This window comes from Panicum virgatum, chromosome 7N, assembly GCF_016808335.1.
Source record: "Panicum virgatum strain AP13 chromosome 7N, P.virgatum_v5, whole genome shotgun sequence".
Classification (NCBI taxonomy): Eukaryota; Viridiplantae; Streptophyta; class Magnoliopsida; order Poales; family Poaceae; genus Panicum; species Panicum virgatum.
This window is the reverse complement of record NC_053151.1, coordinates 23,683,105-23,696,043: the sequence shown is the minus strand read 5'-3', so window position 1 is coordinate 23,696,043 and position 12,939 is coordinate 23,683,105. Positions and strand designations below refer to the sequence as shown.

The 12,939-nt window shown below is 51.4% G+C and overlaps 1 pseudogene; it reads right to left on the bottom strand.

Annotated features, from left to right (window-relative positions):
* Positions 1-3,657: 3,657 nt before the first annotated feature.
* LOC120680592 lies at positions 3,658-5,308 on the bottom strand (annotated as a pseudogene).
* Between the last annotated feature and the right edge of the window lie 7,631 nt (positions 5,309-12,939).

Below are 12,939 nucleotides of genomic sequence, written 5' to 3'. Positions count from 1 at the left end.
CCCCTTCCGCCCGGCCCTGCTCTATATAGTATCTATCACTCTCTATCAGGTAGCCGGGCCCGGGCACCCTAATCAAGCACTGCAGTATCTAGCAGTAGCTAAGTAGGCTCTAGTGACGGTGCTGCGCTATTCTTATTCTAGCCTCTAGGGCCGGCGTGGCTTCAGTTTGGAGGCTAATAATGGTCCTACGGATTACGGATTCCCTCTGCTGTCAAGCTAGCTTTTAGCCCCGGGCCAGCCGTGCATCATCCATTGCGTTGCGTGTCGCGGTCGTGGGGATCGGTGCCGAGAGCGACCGATGAGGAAGGGGACCACGATGACGACGATGGCGGCGGCGTCGCTCCGGCCGGGCCCCGGGTGGCGCGCGCGCCTGCTCGCTCGACGGCGAGATGTTTGGCCGCGATCGGAGCCCGCCGGGTCCGGACATGTCAAGCAAATGTCTGTGTCCGCCACGCGCTACTCCGATCCATGCCGGACCCCTGCTACGGCCTGCTAGCTCCCAAGTCCCAACCCATGACTGGCTAGCTAACGCCTCCTTTCGTTGGAGCCACTCGATCGACTCACTAATAAGCTACCTGCTTCAATTGGTTTCAGGGGTTTGAGTTTAATTTCGGACGGCTGAGCATGGGTGGACTCTACTCCTGGATACTGTTCCTGCTGCTTCTCTGTGACTGAATGCCTGTCGAGGTGCTAAACCGTGTGTGCAGGTAAAGCATGGCTTGCCACAACGGGAAGCTGCTAGAACCTGGTCTTTGATACGATGCTTGGCTTCGCCAGCGAATGAAAATTGACAACTGGTCTCGAATCGAATTCATGCACGCGGCGGCTGGTCCCCAGGATTTGACGCGAATTCCGCCGAGATTCTAGAGCGGATCATGAGTCCTGAGCCCCTGATTGCTCATGAAAACGCAATTCAGAGGGGAGCGCATCATCCAAAGTGCAAGGGCAAATTGAGTGGACCCACACAGGAGACGCTCAGTCTCCAATCTTGTCATGTACGGAAACCGAGACCGACTCGAACTAGAACTTTCCCTAGAGATATAGTCCTACCCGATTTGAAACCCTGCCCTCCGGACTATATAAGACAGGCAGGGGCCACCTGTTAGGACCGGGAGCTCTAGCCTAAAAGGGTGTGGGGGTGAATTAAGCACTATTAAAATCTTAACCTATGGCTCCAACTAGTTTGCACAAAATTTAAACTAAAACAACCTATCTAGATGTGCAACTATGGTTGTTCTAAGTGAAACCCCTATCCCAAAAGAGTTTAGCAACCTATAACCTTTCCTATCAAGAAACCACTCTATGAAAGTAAATGCACACAAATTGCTAGTATAAAATGCGGAATCTTAAAGAGCGGGATAGGAGATAGCAAACTCTTGACGCGGGTGTTTATCCCGTGGTTCGGTTAGCCACAAAGGCATACCTACATCCACGTTGTTGTAGCACTCACTAAGAGTATTGCTACTCGGCCACCAAGTCTCTTCCGTGAACACAATCACGATTACCTTGGCCCCGGGTTCCACTAAGGAGCTTCTCCACAAAAGATGGGGGTCTCCACGTCCCCCGCACAAAGTGTCGTCGCCGCTCCACACCAAGTCGGAGGGTCGATGACGTGCCGGCGAGCCACCAAGGCTCCAAGGATACCGGCGTACCTAGGTACACGTTTGGTTCACTCAAGAACCACAGCACAAAGGCTCAAGGCCTTGCAATCTCACTCACTAAGAGCTAACCTTTACACAACACTCTCAAAGTGTGCTAAGGACTAAATGATCAAAGTGTGCTAAGGACTAAAGGATATGATCACTAAGCTCTTGTATGGCTTGGATGTGTTCTTGGATGTGTATGAGTTGTCTTGGGACTCCAGCAATCTTCAAATGGCCGGGGGAGCTCATATATATAGGCCACCAACTCGAGCTAGTCGTTACTAGCCGTTAGCCAGTTTCTGCGTAGGCATCGGAACATCCGACCATAGGGCATCGGTTCTTCCGGTCACTCACAGGCTGAAACTAGCCGTTGGCTTCTCTGATGCTTCTGCAACTGAGTTGGCCACCACCGGTTTAACCGATGACCTAGTGTCGGTTCAACCGATGACCTAGTGTCGGTTCAACCGGTGCCTCTTGATCTCCAGTAGCCGTTGCCCTTGCTGACGTCATTGCACCGACGCCTTGCTCCGACGCACCACCGGTCAACCGGTGCTGAAGGCTTGGTTCCTGCGGGCTTGACATCGTCTCTGAAACATAGTACATCCAATGCACCGACGCTTGTCTTGAAGCCATCGGTTTATCCGGTGCTGTACTTCTTTCTTCACTTGATCTCCAGAGGCTCACAGGCTTGTGCCAAAGCCAGGGCGTCGGATCTTCCGATAACCATCGGATGCACCGATGCTATGGGCATCGGTTCTTCCGGTGCTACTGGTTTCAGTAGAACTCGTCCAATTCAGCGTTTCTTTGAGTTCTTTCTTTGTGTTTTGCTTTGCATGGCCTTTTTACTTCATCCCTGGGATCTAGAAATGTTCTCTTAACAAAACCATTAGTCCCATTGATTGCGTTGTCATTCGATCACCAAAATCACTCGAAATGGCATAAATGATGCCATATTCATTACACCACCCCATAGGATCATCGCTTTTTTTTTTTGCCAACCACAACCAATAAACCACCACCACCAGCCGAGGAGTAGGGTATTACACGATTTGGCGGCCCCGAACCTCGTAAAAACCTTCGTGTCCCCCGCGTGCCTACCATCACGTTGCGATCTCGTCGACACCCGCCGAACAAATACACTACGCTGGTATCCCCGTCGTAGGCTGTTGAACGTGCTTTTTCAACAGGCAGGCCCTCCTCATCCTCCCTCGCCGGCGCGCGGTAGGTGGCCGCCGGCTGCTCACGACGACCGTAAGCGCGGAGGGCGGCGCTGCTCCTCCCGGCAACTGGAGGTGCGGCGGCCGTCTCTAGCAGGCGCGTGGAGGTCAACGGGCAGCGCGGGCACCGCGCCCCTCCACCTCCTCCTCCCTCACTGGTGCGCGGAGGGCGGCGGGCCCTCCTCCTCCTCCCTCGCTGGCGCGCGGCGAGCGGCTGGCGGGTGGAGGGCGTCGCGTGGCCAGCGCACAGTGTGGCAATGGGGCACGACCTCGGCGGCGACTCCCGGAGCGACGTGCGGGGTGGCGGCAGTGACGCAAGTCGACGGTGGCATCTCCCGCAGCAATGCCGAGGATGGAGGAGGACGCGTCGAGGATGGAGGAGGGGAGGAGGAGCTGGCCGTGTCGTGACCGTCGTCTCTCTCTCGATCGGCTTCTCTTACGGCGATTAACGGGAGAGACGACGGAAGGTCTAACAGAGGGTGACGGTAGGGCCATGGAGGGGACCGAAAATAAAAACAGGGTCATAGAGGGAAGTGTGAAATTTTCAGGGCCATAGAGGGGATGGTCATTTTTTTAGGGCCATATATACAGGGAATTTTCCCTAGATTATATGTTGGGATTGTTCATTAAATTCGTGATCAGAACAGAGCGTGCCATGCTTGTAAGATGTATCTCTGGTTATTTGTCTCGGATGAACTCCAGATTTTGTTGGCCACATTGTGGCAGATGATTGTAACCGTATTCAGAATTAATAAAAAATTCTATCTTTGTAGGGAAAAAATTGCACCCAAACTAAGTTAAAATGTTAATGAACATAGTCTTATCATTTTTTCTATGAAAATTTTCATCCAACTTATGTAACAGCCATGTGTGCATTTGTTATTACAAGTTAACCAAAGGCGAAAGGGATGCGAAGAAATGGCAACAAGTCGCACAGTTGGCATCGTTGTAGTTCCATTATATTATTCCATGCTGCTCCAGTGGTCCTCTTATTTCCCAGCTAGGCCCGGCCGGGAAAAAATTGAGACTGCAGCAGCGCGGAGTCATTTCACGAACGCCTTCATCTCCTCCATGAACGCCGGCATGTGCTCCTCCTCGACGCAGTGCGTCATGATCCGGGCGCCGGTCCTCGGCTTGGGCGGCGCGCTGATAAGGGCGACGGGCATGAAGGGGACGTTCGCCAGCTGCACGACGTGCGACGGCGTGCCCCAGGCCCCAGCCATAGGCGGCCTCCAGGAACCCCAGCCGCGTCCAGTCCGACACGAACAGCGGGTCGACCGCGAACCGCAGGTCGTAGGGATCCTGCTCCCCGACGAGCTCCCCCGACGCCCACCGCGCGAACTCGGAGCCCAGCCGCTTCTTGGCGTCCCGCACCATGCCCACCACGCCGGCCACGTCGGCGCGCTCCACCGCGGCGGCCTCGGCGGTCAGCGTCACCGGGTAGAAGCAGTTGCCGTAGAACCCCTCGGCGCCGGCGCCGTCCCTGCTGGGCAGGAGGTGGCGCGCGTTGGCGAAGAAGCAGAGCGTGACGCGCGCCGCCGGGTCCACGGTGAGGTACCGGAACTGGAACGCCCGCTGGAACGGAGGCGGCACGGCGTGCAGCTTCGGCGGGCTGGGGCACGATGTCGCGCGCCCAGATGGGGGCGACGCGGGGCTTGGGGAGGCCGCGGGCGTAGTCGGCGACGGCGTTGATGAACTGGCCGGCGCCCAAGCCGTCGGTGAGGGTGTGGCTGGAGCTCAGCCCCACCACGAAGCCGCCGCAGGTGAACTCCATCACCTGCATCATGAGCGGGATGTCGAGCGGCTGCACGCCAGGCGCGGCGTCCGGGAGCAGGTCACCGTCGTCCTCGTGGACGGCGAACGGCCGATGCTCGAGGCGGCCGACGTCCTCCAGGCTGCACTCGGCGACGGCCTCGACGAACCACGCGCCCTCGCCGGAGCACTCCACCCGCGCGTTGCAGGGCCCCTCGTCTCCGTCCACGAGCCGCCCGGCGAGCGGTTAGTAGTCCACCAGCGCCTTGCCCAGCGCGCCCCGGACCACGCGCGCCGGGGACGACAGCGGCTGTTCCTCCTCGGTTCCGCCGAGTGTTCCTCCGAGCTGAGGCTGCCGGGCCGCGAACACGTGCAGCGAGCGCACCATGTGGCGCAGCCCCACAACGCGGTCGACGGCGGACTGCTCCAGCGAGCCGGACGGCGTCGCCGCGGCCGGGCGCACGTACGAACGGCTCGTCCTCCACACGGGAAACCCCATCGCCACTACTCCACTAGCTCTCTAGGTGCGGACTTGCGTTCTCTCGAGTCTGGATCGACGCACGAGCGCTACAAGAAGGAGCGGGGCCTTCGTGTTCAAGTCAATTGCATATTTACTTGACTTGTGATGCGTCGACTTCCATCGTCTGAGGAATCGCATTGCTTGTGACCATCCCAAGGCAAGCCACATGCATGCTACGACTTAGTACTGTGTTTGTAAAATTTTATTTCCTAGTAGTCTAGTATATATAGCTGGCTAACGTGCTCAGTCAACTCTAGGGATGCCAGCGGGCTCCTCCGCGAACTCGTAAATAGGTTAAATTTTACGGTTCCCGCAAAGCCGCGAAAAAATGAACTGGTTCACAAATAGAAGCACTTGCACCCTTACCGTGTTTGGTTCTGGAACGAGTAGGGATGTGATGGTTCCATCTCTCGTTTTGGGGATGGAACCAACCCCTCTGATATTTGGTTGGAAAGGTTGGGTTCGTTCTTATTTTGTGTTTGGTTGGATGGATTCCACAAAAAACTTTTTACGACCCGAAGGTCGGGGTGAACGTGATGTCCAAAACTTTGACAGATGACATTTCATCTGAACCTCTGACCTTCTCTCGTAAGCACCTGAAGTGGATCGACGGTCAGATCGTGGAAAGTAAGGGAATTCTCCATGCTATGTCCCTAAAGATGGGACGTAACAAGGTTTTCCTAGACTTCCACATCTTCGATATCCCGGAAGGTGAAGAGTTTGTCTTGATTGGTCAGCCAATAGAGCCCCTTGTCAACCCAAATGGAGACCGAGCAATGCTCGAGGTCAAGGTTGGCAAGGAGAAGGTCCAGGTCAGCCTGGTCCCCAATAGAGCCCCTTGTCAACCCAAATGGAGACTGAGCAATGCTCGAGGTCAAGGTTGGCAAGGAGAAGGTCCCGGTCAGCCTGGTCCGCTCATGCAACACCATTGCTGAGACTAGGCCGGAGCAAGACCCATTGGAGGATGCAGTGAACATAAGCCAAGAAGAACTAACTCAGTCCATTCTTGAGGAAGATGTTTCACACTTCGTCCAGGAAACAGATCCGGCCGGCAAAAGTAATCTTGACGGAGAGGAGATTCCGCAACCTCCTCTACCTGAGCTGAAGCCGCTGCCCCCTGGTCTGAAGTATGCATTCCTCCACGACAACAGAGCGACCCCAGTTGTCATCAGCGACAAGCTGACATAGAGTGAAACTCGGCGGCTCGTTGCAGTCTTAGAGAAGTATCAGTCCGTCATAGGATACTCTCTCCAAGACTTGAAGGGGATCAGCCCCAATCTATGCACCCATCGTATTCCAATGGAGCCAGAACATAAGCCGTCATGAGAACATCAACGACGGCTTAACAATGCGATTAGGGAGGTAGTCATGAAAGAGGTACTCAAGTTGCTGCACGCGGGCATCATATACCCCGTGCAAGATAGCGAGTGGGTCAGCCCAGTACAAGTAGTCCCGAAGAAGGGAGGCATGACGGTAGTCCGTAATAAGAGGAACGAGCTCATACCTCAACGGACAGTGACCGGATGGAGAATGTGTATCGATTACTGGATGCTTAACAAGGCAACACGGAAAGATCACTTCCCTCTTCCCTTTATCGACGAGATGCTTGAACGGTTGGCCAAGCACTCATACTTTTGCTACCTCGACGAATACTCCGGTTATCATCAGATTCCTATCCATCCTGATGACCAGAGCAAAACTACCTTCACCTACCCCTATGGTACATTCGCCTATTGGCGAATGTCTTTCGGTCTATGCACGCACCAGCATCATTCCAAAGGTACATGATAGCAATCTTCTCGGACCTAATTGAGCACATTATGGAAGTGTTCATGGACGACTTTTCCGTCTATGGCAAAGACTTCGCTCAATGCCTTGAGAACTTGGAAAAGGTTCTCAAGAGGTGCCAAGAGACACACCTAGTTCTCAACTGGGAATAGTGACACTTTATGGTCAGAGAAAGAATTGTTCTCGGACACAGAGTGTCTGAGCGAGGAATAGAAGTGGACCGGGCAAAGATCGATGTTATCGAACAGTTGCCACCCTGTTGTCGGTCAAAACCCACCGGCGAGTAGTGACAGGCAACACGAGGAGCCGGGAGGCTGCTGGGGCGCTGGCTGGCACCGGTCCCTCGGTCAACGGCCCAGATCCTGGCACACGCCATCGCTTCCGGAGATGCAGGGCGTGCCACCTGATCTATACCCGATCAGGAGGGTGCGAACGTGCCTTTAACGATTTCCCTACAAGCACAGACACGTGTAAACATTAGTCCGAGCCGTGGTCGGCTCCTCGGGATGACTCTTGCATCGACTTTAAAGAGCCGATCGAATCCCGGTGTCAGATTGGATCTGCATATCCAGATGGTAATAGATAAAGCAAATAACTGCAAAAAACTGCTTCAATTAAATCTAGCTAATCTAATCCACGACGGTAAAAGCTTCACTGCTAGATCGGAACATCCTACACGTAGTTAGGCCTAACGTGCGTAAAAGATAACCGAACCTTGATCAGAAAAGAGGCCTAAGAACAAGCGAAAGCCGATTCCCGGATCAATCCCTATTAAGATCAAGGCAAAACATCTAATACGTCGCCGGATCATCCAACCCGTTTGCAAGGCCTAAACTAACAGATATTACGCCAATTCTTAATTATAAGAACTAACCATAACGGATTAGATCTACTAGATAAAAAAAAGCAGTGTGTTATCTCTACGCGACTAACTCTATGCAACGAGAATTTGTATAAGATTAAAACATGATCGCGTAGAGATGACATGATGTTCGTAGATGATGAGCAACAAAAGCACGATGAATTTACTAAAAATCATGCTACGAAAATCAGGATAACTAGCACTACTCGCCATCAAAAACGCTTCAGTACGAGTAATGCCAAGGTAAAAGCAAGAACAACGCTGCCCTGATCGCAAGAAGCGATTAGGGCAGCATGACGCTTACTTGGACGAAACCCTAGAATTAGGCGTGGCGGTGCGCCGAGAGTTGTTGTTTGCAAAACGTGATGACGTTCCTCTTTGACAAATGTCATAGAGTACATATTTTTAGTCCGGAGACTTGGACAACAATCTAAACTAACGTGTCCATATCGGACTCTATCTCTAACTCAAACTGAACTAAATCTAAAGATACATGGCCCACATGGCCCAAACGCTCACGCAGGAGCCGATTCGTAAGCCTCCTTTAATTTCTTCATTAAGCCCAACTCACTCGCGGCCCATTAATTAATCTGTTAATTTATGGCGATAACACATGCCCCCTGGTTTTGGCAATGATAATTCCAAAACCACTTTGTCGCTTCATCTTCCCGTCGATGCTCATTAAAACGCACTATACCCACCATGGAAGATGCAACATCTCTGCAACTGGCTCCTCGTGGAATGTGAATGTGCCGACTCATCTTCCATTTTTTTCTTATTTAATCTCACCCTGAACTGACTCCTTTCGCCACGAAATCATCTTCCTCCCTCAGCCAATAGCGCAGAAAACCCCAACTTCCTGTAGCCATGGCGATCTCCTCCTCCTCTGGCTCCAACTCAATCGGCTCTGCTCTCTCCCCCTCTTCCTCGAGTTCCTCTGCCTCTTCCCTCGACCCCATCTCCAAGAGCCGGGAACCGACGCCGGAGTATGATCCGACGGCGGCGCACGAGGCACTCGCTCCTCTGCATTGGGACACAGAGGAGTTCGACTTCGAAGTCGTCTCCGAGGACGACGAACCCAAGACCGACGACGAAGACCTCCGGCTCCTGTTCCAGGAAGAGCCGGAGGAGAACAGCGACGATTGCTTCTCCTAGGACGGAGCCGACTCCTCCTCGGAAGAAGAAATCGACTCCTCCTCTGTTGAGGAGGACCCGATGGCCGAAAGGGCCTTCCGGTTCCTTGGCTCCTCCGAGGAGGAAAGCAAGGAAAATAGTGATGGTGGCGGCGGCGGCTGGAGCGGCGACGACGAAGCCAGCAACGGCAGCAGCGCCGACGAGAGCAGCGGCAGCGACGACGACGACAGCAGCGGCGGAGACGTGCTGGCGCAAAGCCCCAAGCACCGTAGGCATTAGGCACCTACGGGTGGTAGGAAGTACTGTAGGAGTAGTATTGTAGCATAGATTGAGCCGAAGGATTCGTTCCTTTGTCAAATCGGCTCTGTCCCTTGTAAAGACTTTACCTTTAATGAATAAAGTCCCTCATCTCTTAGTTTCTTGCTCGGACAACCCTCCAAAAGCCTATGGCACCGCATCGAGCTTTACCAATAACCAAGAGCCGACGGAATTCAAAATTGGAAGCAACCAGTATAAGAACAGAACATCACCTCCACTTTGAACCCAACTCGAAACAGATATTCCAAATCCGAGCGCAATTCGAGAATCCCGCTTCATAAGTTTGAACGAAAACTCACAGCATCGAAAACTTGAACCAGAGCCCGCAAAACAACCAAACCCTAAGTATCTGAACCATGGCGGACTCTGAAGCTCAAACAGCGAGATCTCCAAACGTCGATACGGCAATCTTCAGCCTGAAGGTAATATTCAGCCCATCCTTTCAACTTTTTTCAGCTCATCAATCCTCCGAATAAATTAAGCTCTGAAATATGACACCATATACAAATTTTCGAATTTTTGAAACTCCAGGCTTCAGACATACTTTTGCCGCATCCTTCCAATCTCAACTCCTTTTTTTCTTGGTCAACGAACTTATGAAAATCCCACGGATCTGATCTCCTGTGAAGCGAATAGAATCCCTTTCATGAGTCAAGACATCAATTTAAATTCCTGGGCCGACTGCTTAAGAGCCTGGCCTAATCCACCTGAAAGCTGGATTACATGGTATAGCAGAGTAGCAAAAACCTATATGCCCTTGTGGCAAGAACTGAACATAGCTGATGCACTCAGTCTATCATTATCCCCCCCTAGATAAAGATGAAAACCTTCTGAAGACCATCGGCTATTTCTGGTCCGACGCTCTGAACTGTTTCCTCTTTGGTCATGGACCCATGACTCCTACTCTGCTAGATGTTACCATGATTATTGGCCTAGACATTAGGTCCCCTGATCCTGCAGCTCACAGAATGGTAGAAGTCCCCTTCAAACTTTCATCTAAAACAGACTGCACAAACTGGAGCACTTACATGAACCAGCACATGAAAACAAAAGGTCCAGTAGGTAAAAAGGAACACACAGCCTTTCTAAATCTTTGGTTAGAACATTTCATCTTCTGTGGTCCTTCCTTAGCCCCAACCAAGAATTATCTTTCTTTGGCTTACCATCTGGCCCATGGCAACCACACCAGCCTAGGCAAGCTTTTCCTTGGAGAAACATACAGATGTCTCCATTTGATGACAACTAGCTTGCTTAGCCAAAGGAAACTCAGAACTGGAGGCCCTTGGTGGTTCATTCAGTTATGGGCACAACTCTACTTCCAGCACCAGATTCCAAACTTTCAAAGCCTAGCCAAGAATTCCTTCCCTGACGAGAGTGGCAAGCCAATTAGATGCACCAGCTATGGCCAAGCCTTATTCAACCTCCCTGGCAGTAAACTGAACTCAACAGATGCAGTAAAATGGTTTAGAGTTTTCTACAAAGGCCTAGAGAATCCCCTCTACTTTCCATTCACTGAATCTGAAGCCTTTGAGAACCCAACCACCTTCAGGCTGGATAACTTTGCCGATGACAACAGCACTCGGCATCTATATTCTCTAATGATCCGACCTGGCTTCCTCCCTGTCGGCATAAACACTTCCAACAGAATCATCAAATCAGGTTATGAAACCTATCAACCAGTCATAGTAGCTCGGCAATTCGGCCTAAGACAAGTCCCTCCCCACTTCCATATTCATCACTTGGTGGAGAGTAGAGCCGATCTACCTGACGGTCTTACCAGTTCAAGATGCTACAACATGTTTGATAATCTCCACATTCCAATACCAGCCGATCTATCCTTTACTCCCTCGTCAACCGGCTTTAACACATGGTGGGGAATGTGGAAAACTCATGTATTCAGAAGAGCTTTAGGCCCTCTACTGCAACAAATTGATCCTGAATATACAATCCCCGAGGCAGAGGTAATGGCTCCATGCACCTATTCTTTCTAAGCCTTCTATTGCTTTACTTAGCTAACCTTGCTCACCTTGTTTACAGGAACAAGATGGTCCAGAACCCATGACCAGTAACGGGGAGCCATTCCACTTTCTCCCAACCGCCCCTGATGTTCTTTTTTGCAAGGGATCACCACCAATGAAGAAAGTGATAATGAATGTTCAGCCAGACTCACCCCAATCGGCCTCTAAGCGGAGACAAATCTCTAAAAGTGCTGCCCCCCGAGTCCCAACTAAGAAAAGGAAGATCTTCACACGACGAATCATCAAGAAGACAACACAGTCTCCCTCAGATCGATCAGAATCCAATACCAACCAGATAATTCACTCTCTGAAACTTTTTTGAAAAATTCCTTTCTTATGCACATGTACTCTGGTTGATTGTAATCTTTCCTCCAGGACACAGCTGAAGACATCCTTAGCACTGGAAGTCCATCACAACAGAGAACCGCCGCTCATGAAGTCGATACTGGAACAACTGAAGTCCAAGAACAGCGAGAACCACCCATCATCCCAGCAGAAATGCACAGTGAAGAAACTGCAACAGCCGATGTCGCTGTTGTTGCCCCAACTGAGCCGATCACACTCGGACCGACCATCGCTTCTTCCTCACAACAGGTAACACCGTATGAGCCGATTCTAAATCAGCCGATAACTCTGTTGATATACCTTGCTCCCAAAACTAACTCTGATATCTCCACAGGGCTTCAATATTTCAGATTTGCTCTCCTTTGACCCGGCATCAATGGGTTTGATCGCCCCTGGAGCGAAGGTACCACCACCGCAGCAGCCGATTGGCCTCGCGGATCAGCTTCAACATATCAAAAATCTGCTATCTGCTCCAATCAGTACCCTGGCCGATAACTCCAGCAAAATACAAAAATCCTCGAGCAGATAGAATCCCAACTCCCAGAGTCACTTCGGGTCAAGCTCTAGCCAGCCGGCCATCTTCCCTTCTTTCGGGCAGAGGTGAAAGCAGCGCAACAGAGGATAGAACTAAGGCATTCTCAAATTCCTCTGAAAGCCGACATCGCTGAAAAGTGCAAGATGCTAAACCAGAAGAAGGCAACTCTGGATGCCAAAGACGATATCTCTGCGAATACAAGGCGACTCAGCCTCCTGGAGAAAGAACTGGCAGAACTCGAAGAAAAAGTCTGCACCACACAGAGACTGATCCAAGAGGAGAAAGCCTCGATTGCAAACTCCAAGCAAGAAGCCCAAGAAATAACCGAGCAAATACGGGCAGAGTTTGCAGAAATCAACACCTTCAGTCAACAGATAGTAACGGGCGATGACAAAGACGACGAAGCAGTCATAGCAAGAGCCGACGCCATACGCGCAGAAGCCATCCATGCCATAGAAAGAATCCTGAACTAGTAGAATAATTCAGAAAACATTTAATGTCGCCTGTTACACTGAAACTTGTATCTATTAAAAACATCTTAAGTCGATGGTTACACATCGACTGCCTTGCTTCTCATATGATTTTTACTTGCTGGCCAACTCAACGTGTTGGCCTTTCTCACTTTTGCCCTCTTTTTTTTACTGGCCAACTCAACGTGTTGGCCTATCTCATTTTTGCTTTTTTTACTGGCCAACTCAACGTGTTGGCCTTTTATAATGCAGCCAGATGGATCTCATCGGCTCTTGTTAGTCTCCTTCCCACATGCTCGGAAAATATTTCTTGAGGTGTTGGCCATTGACGGCTACA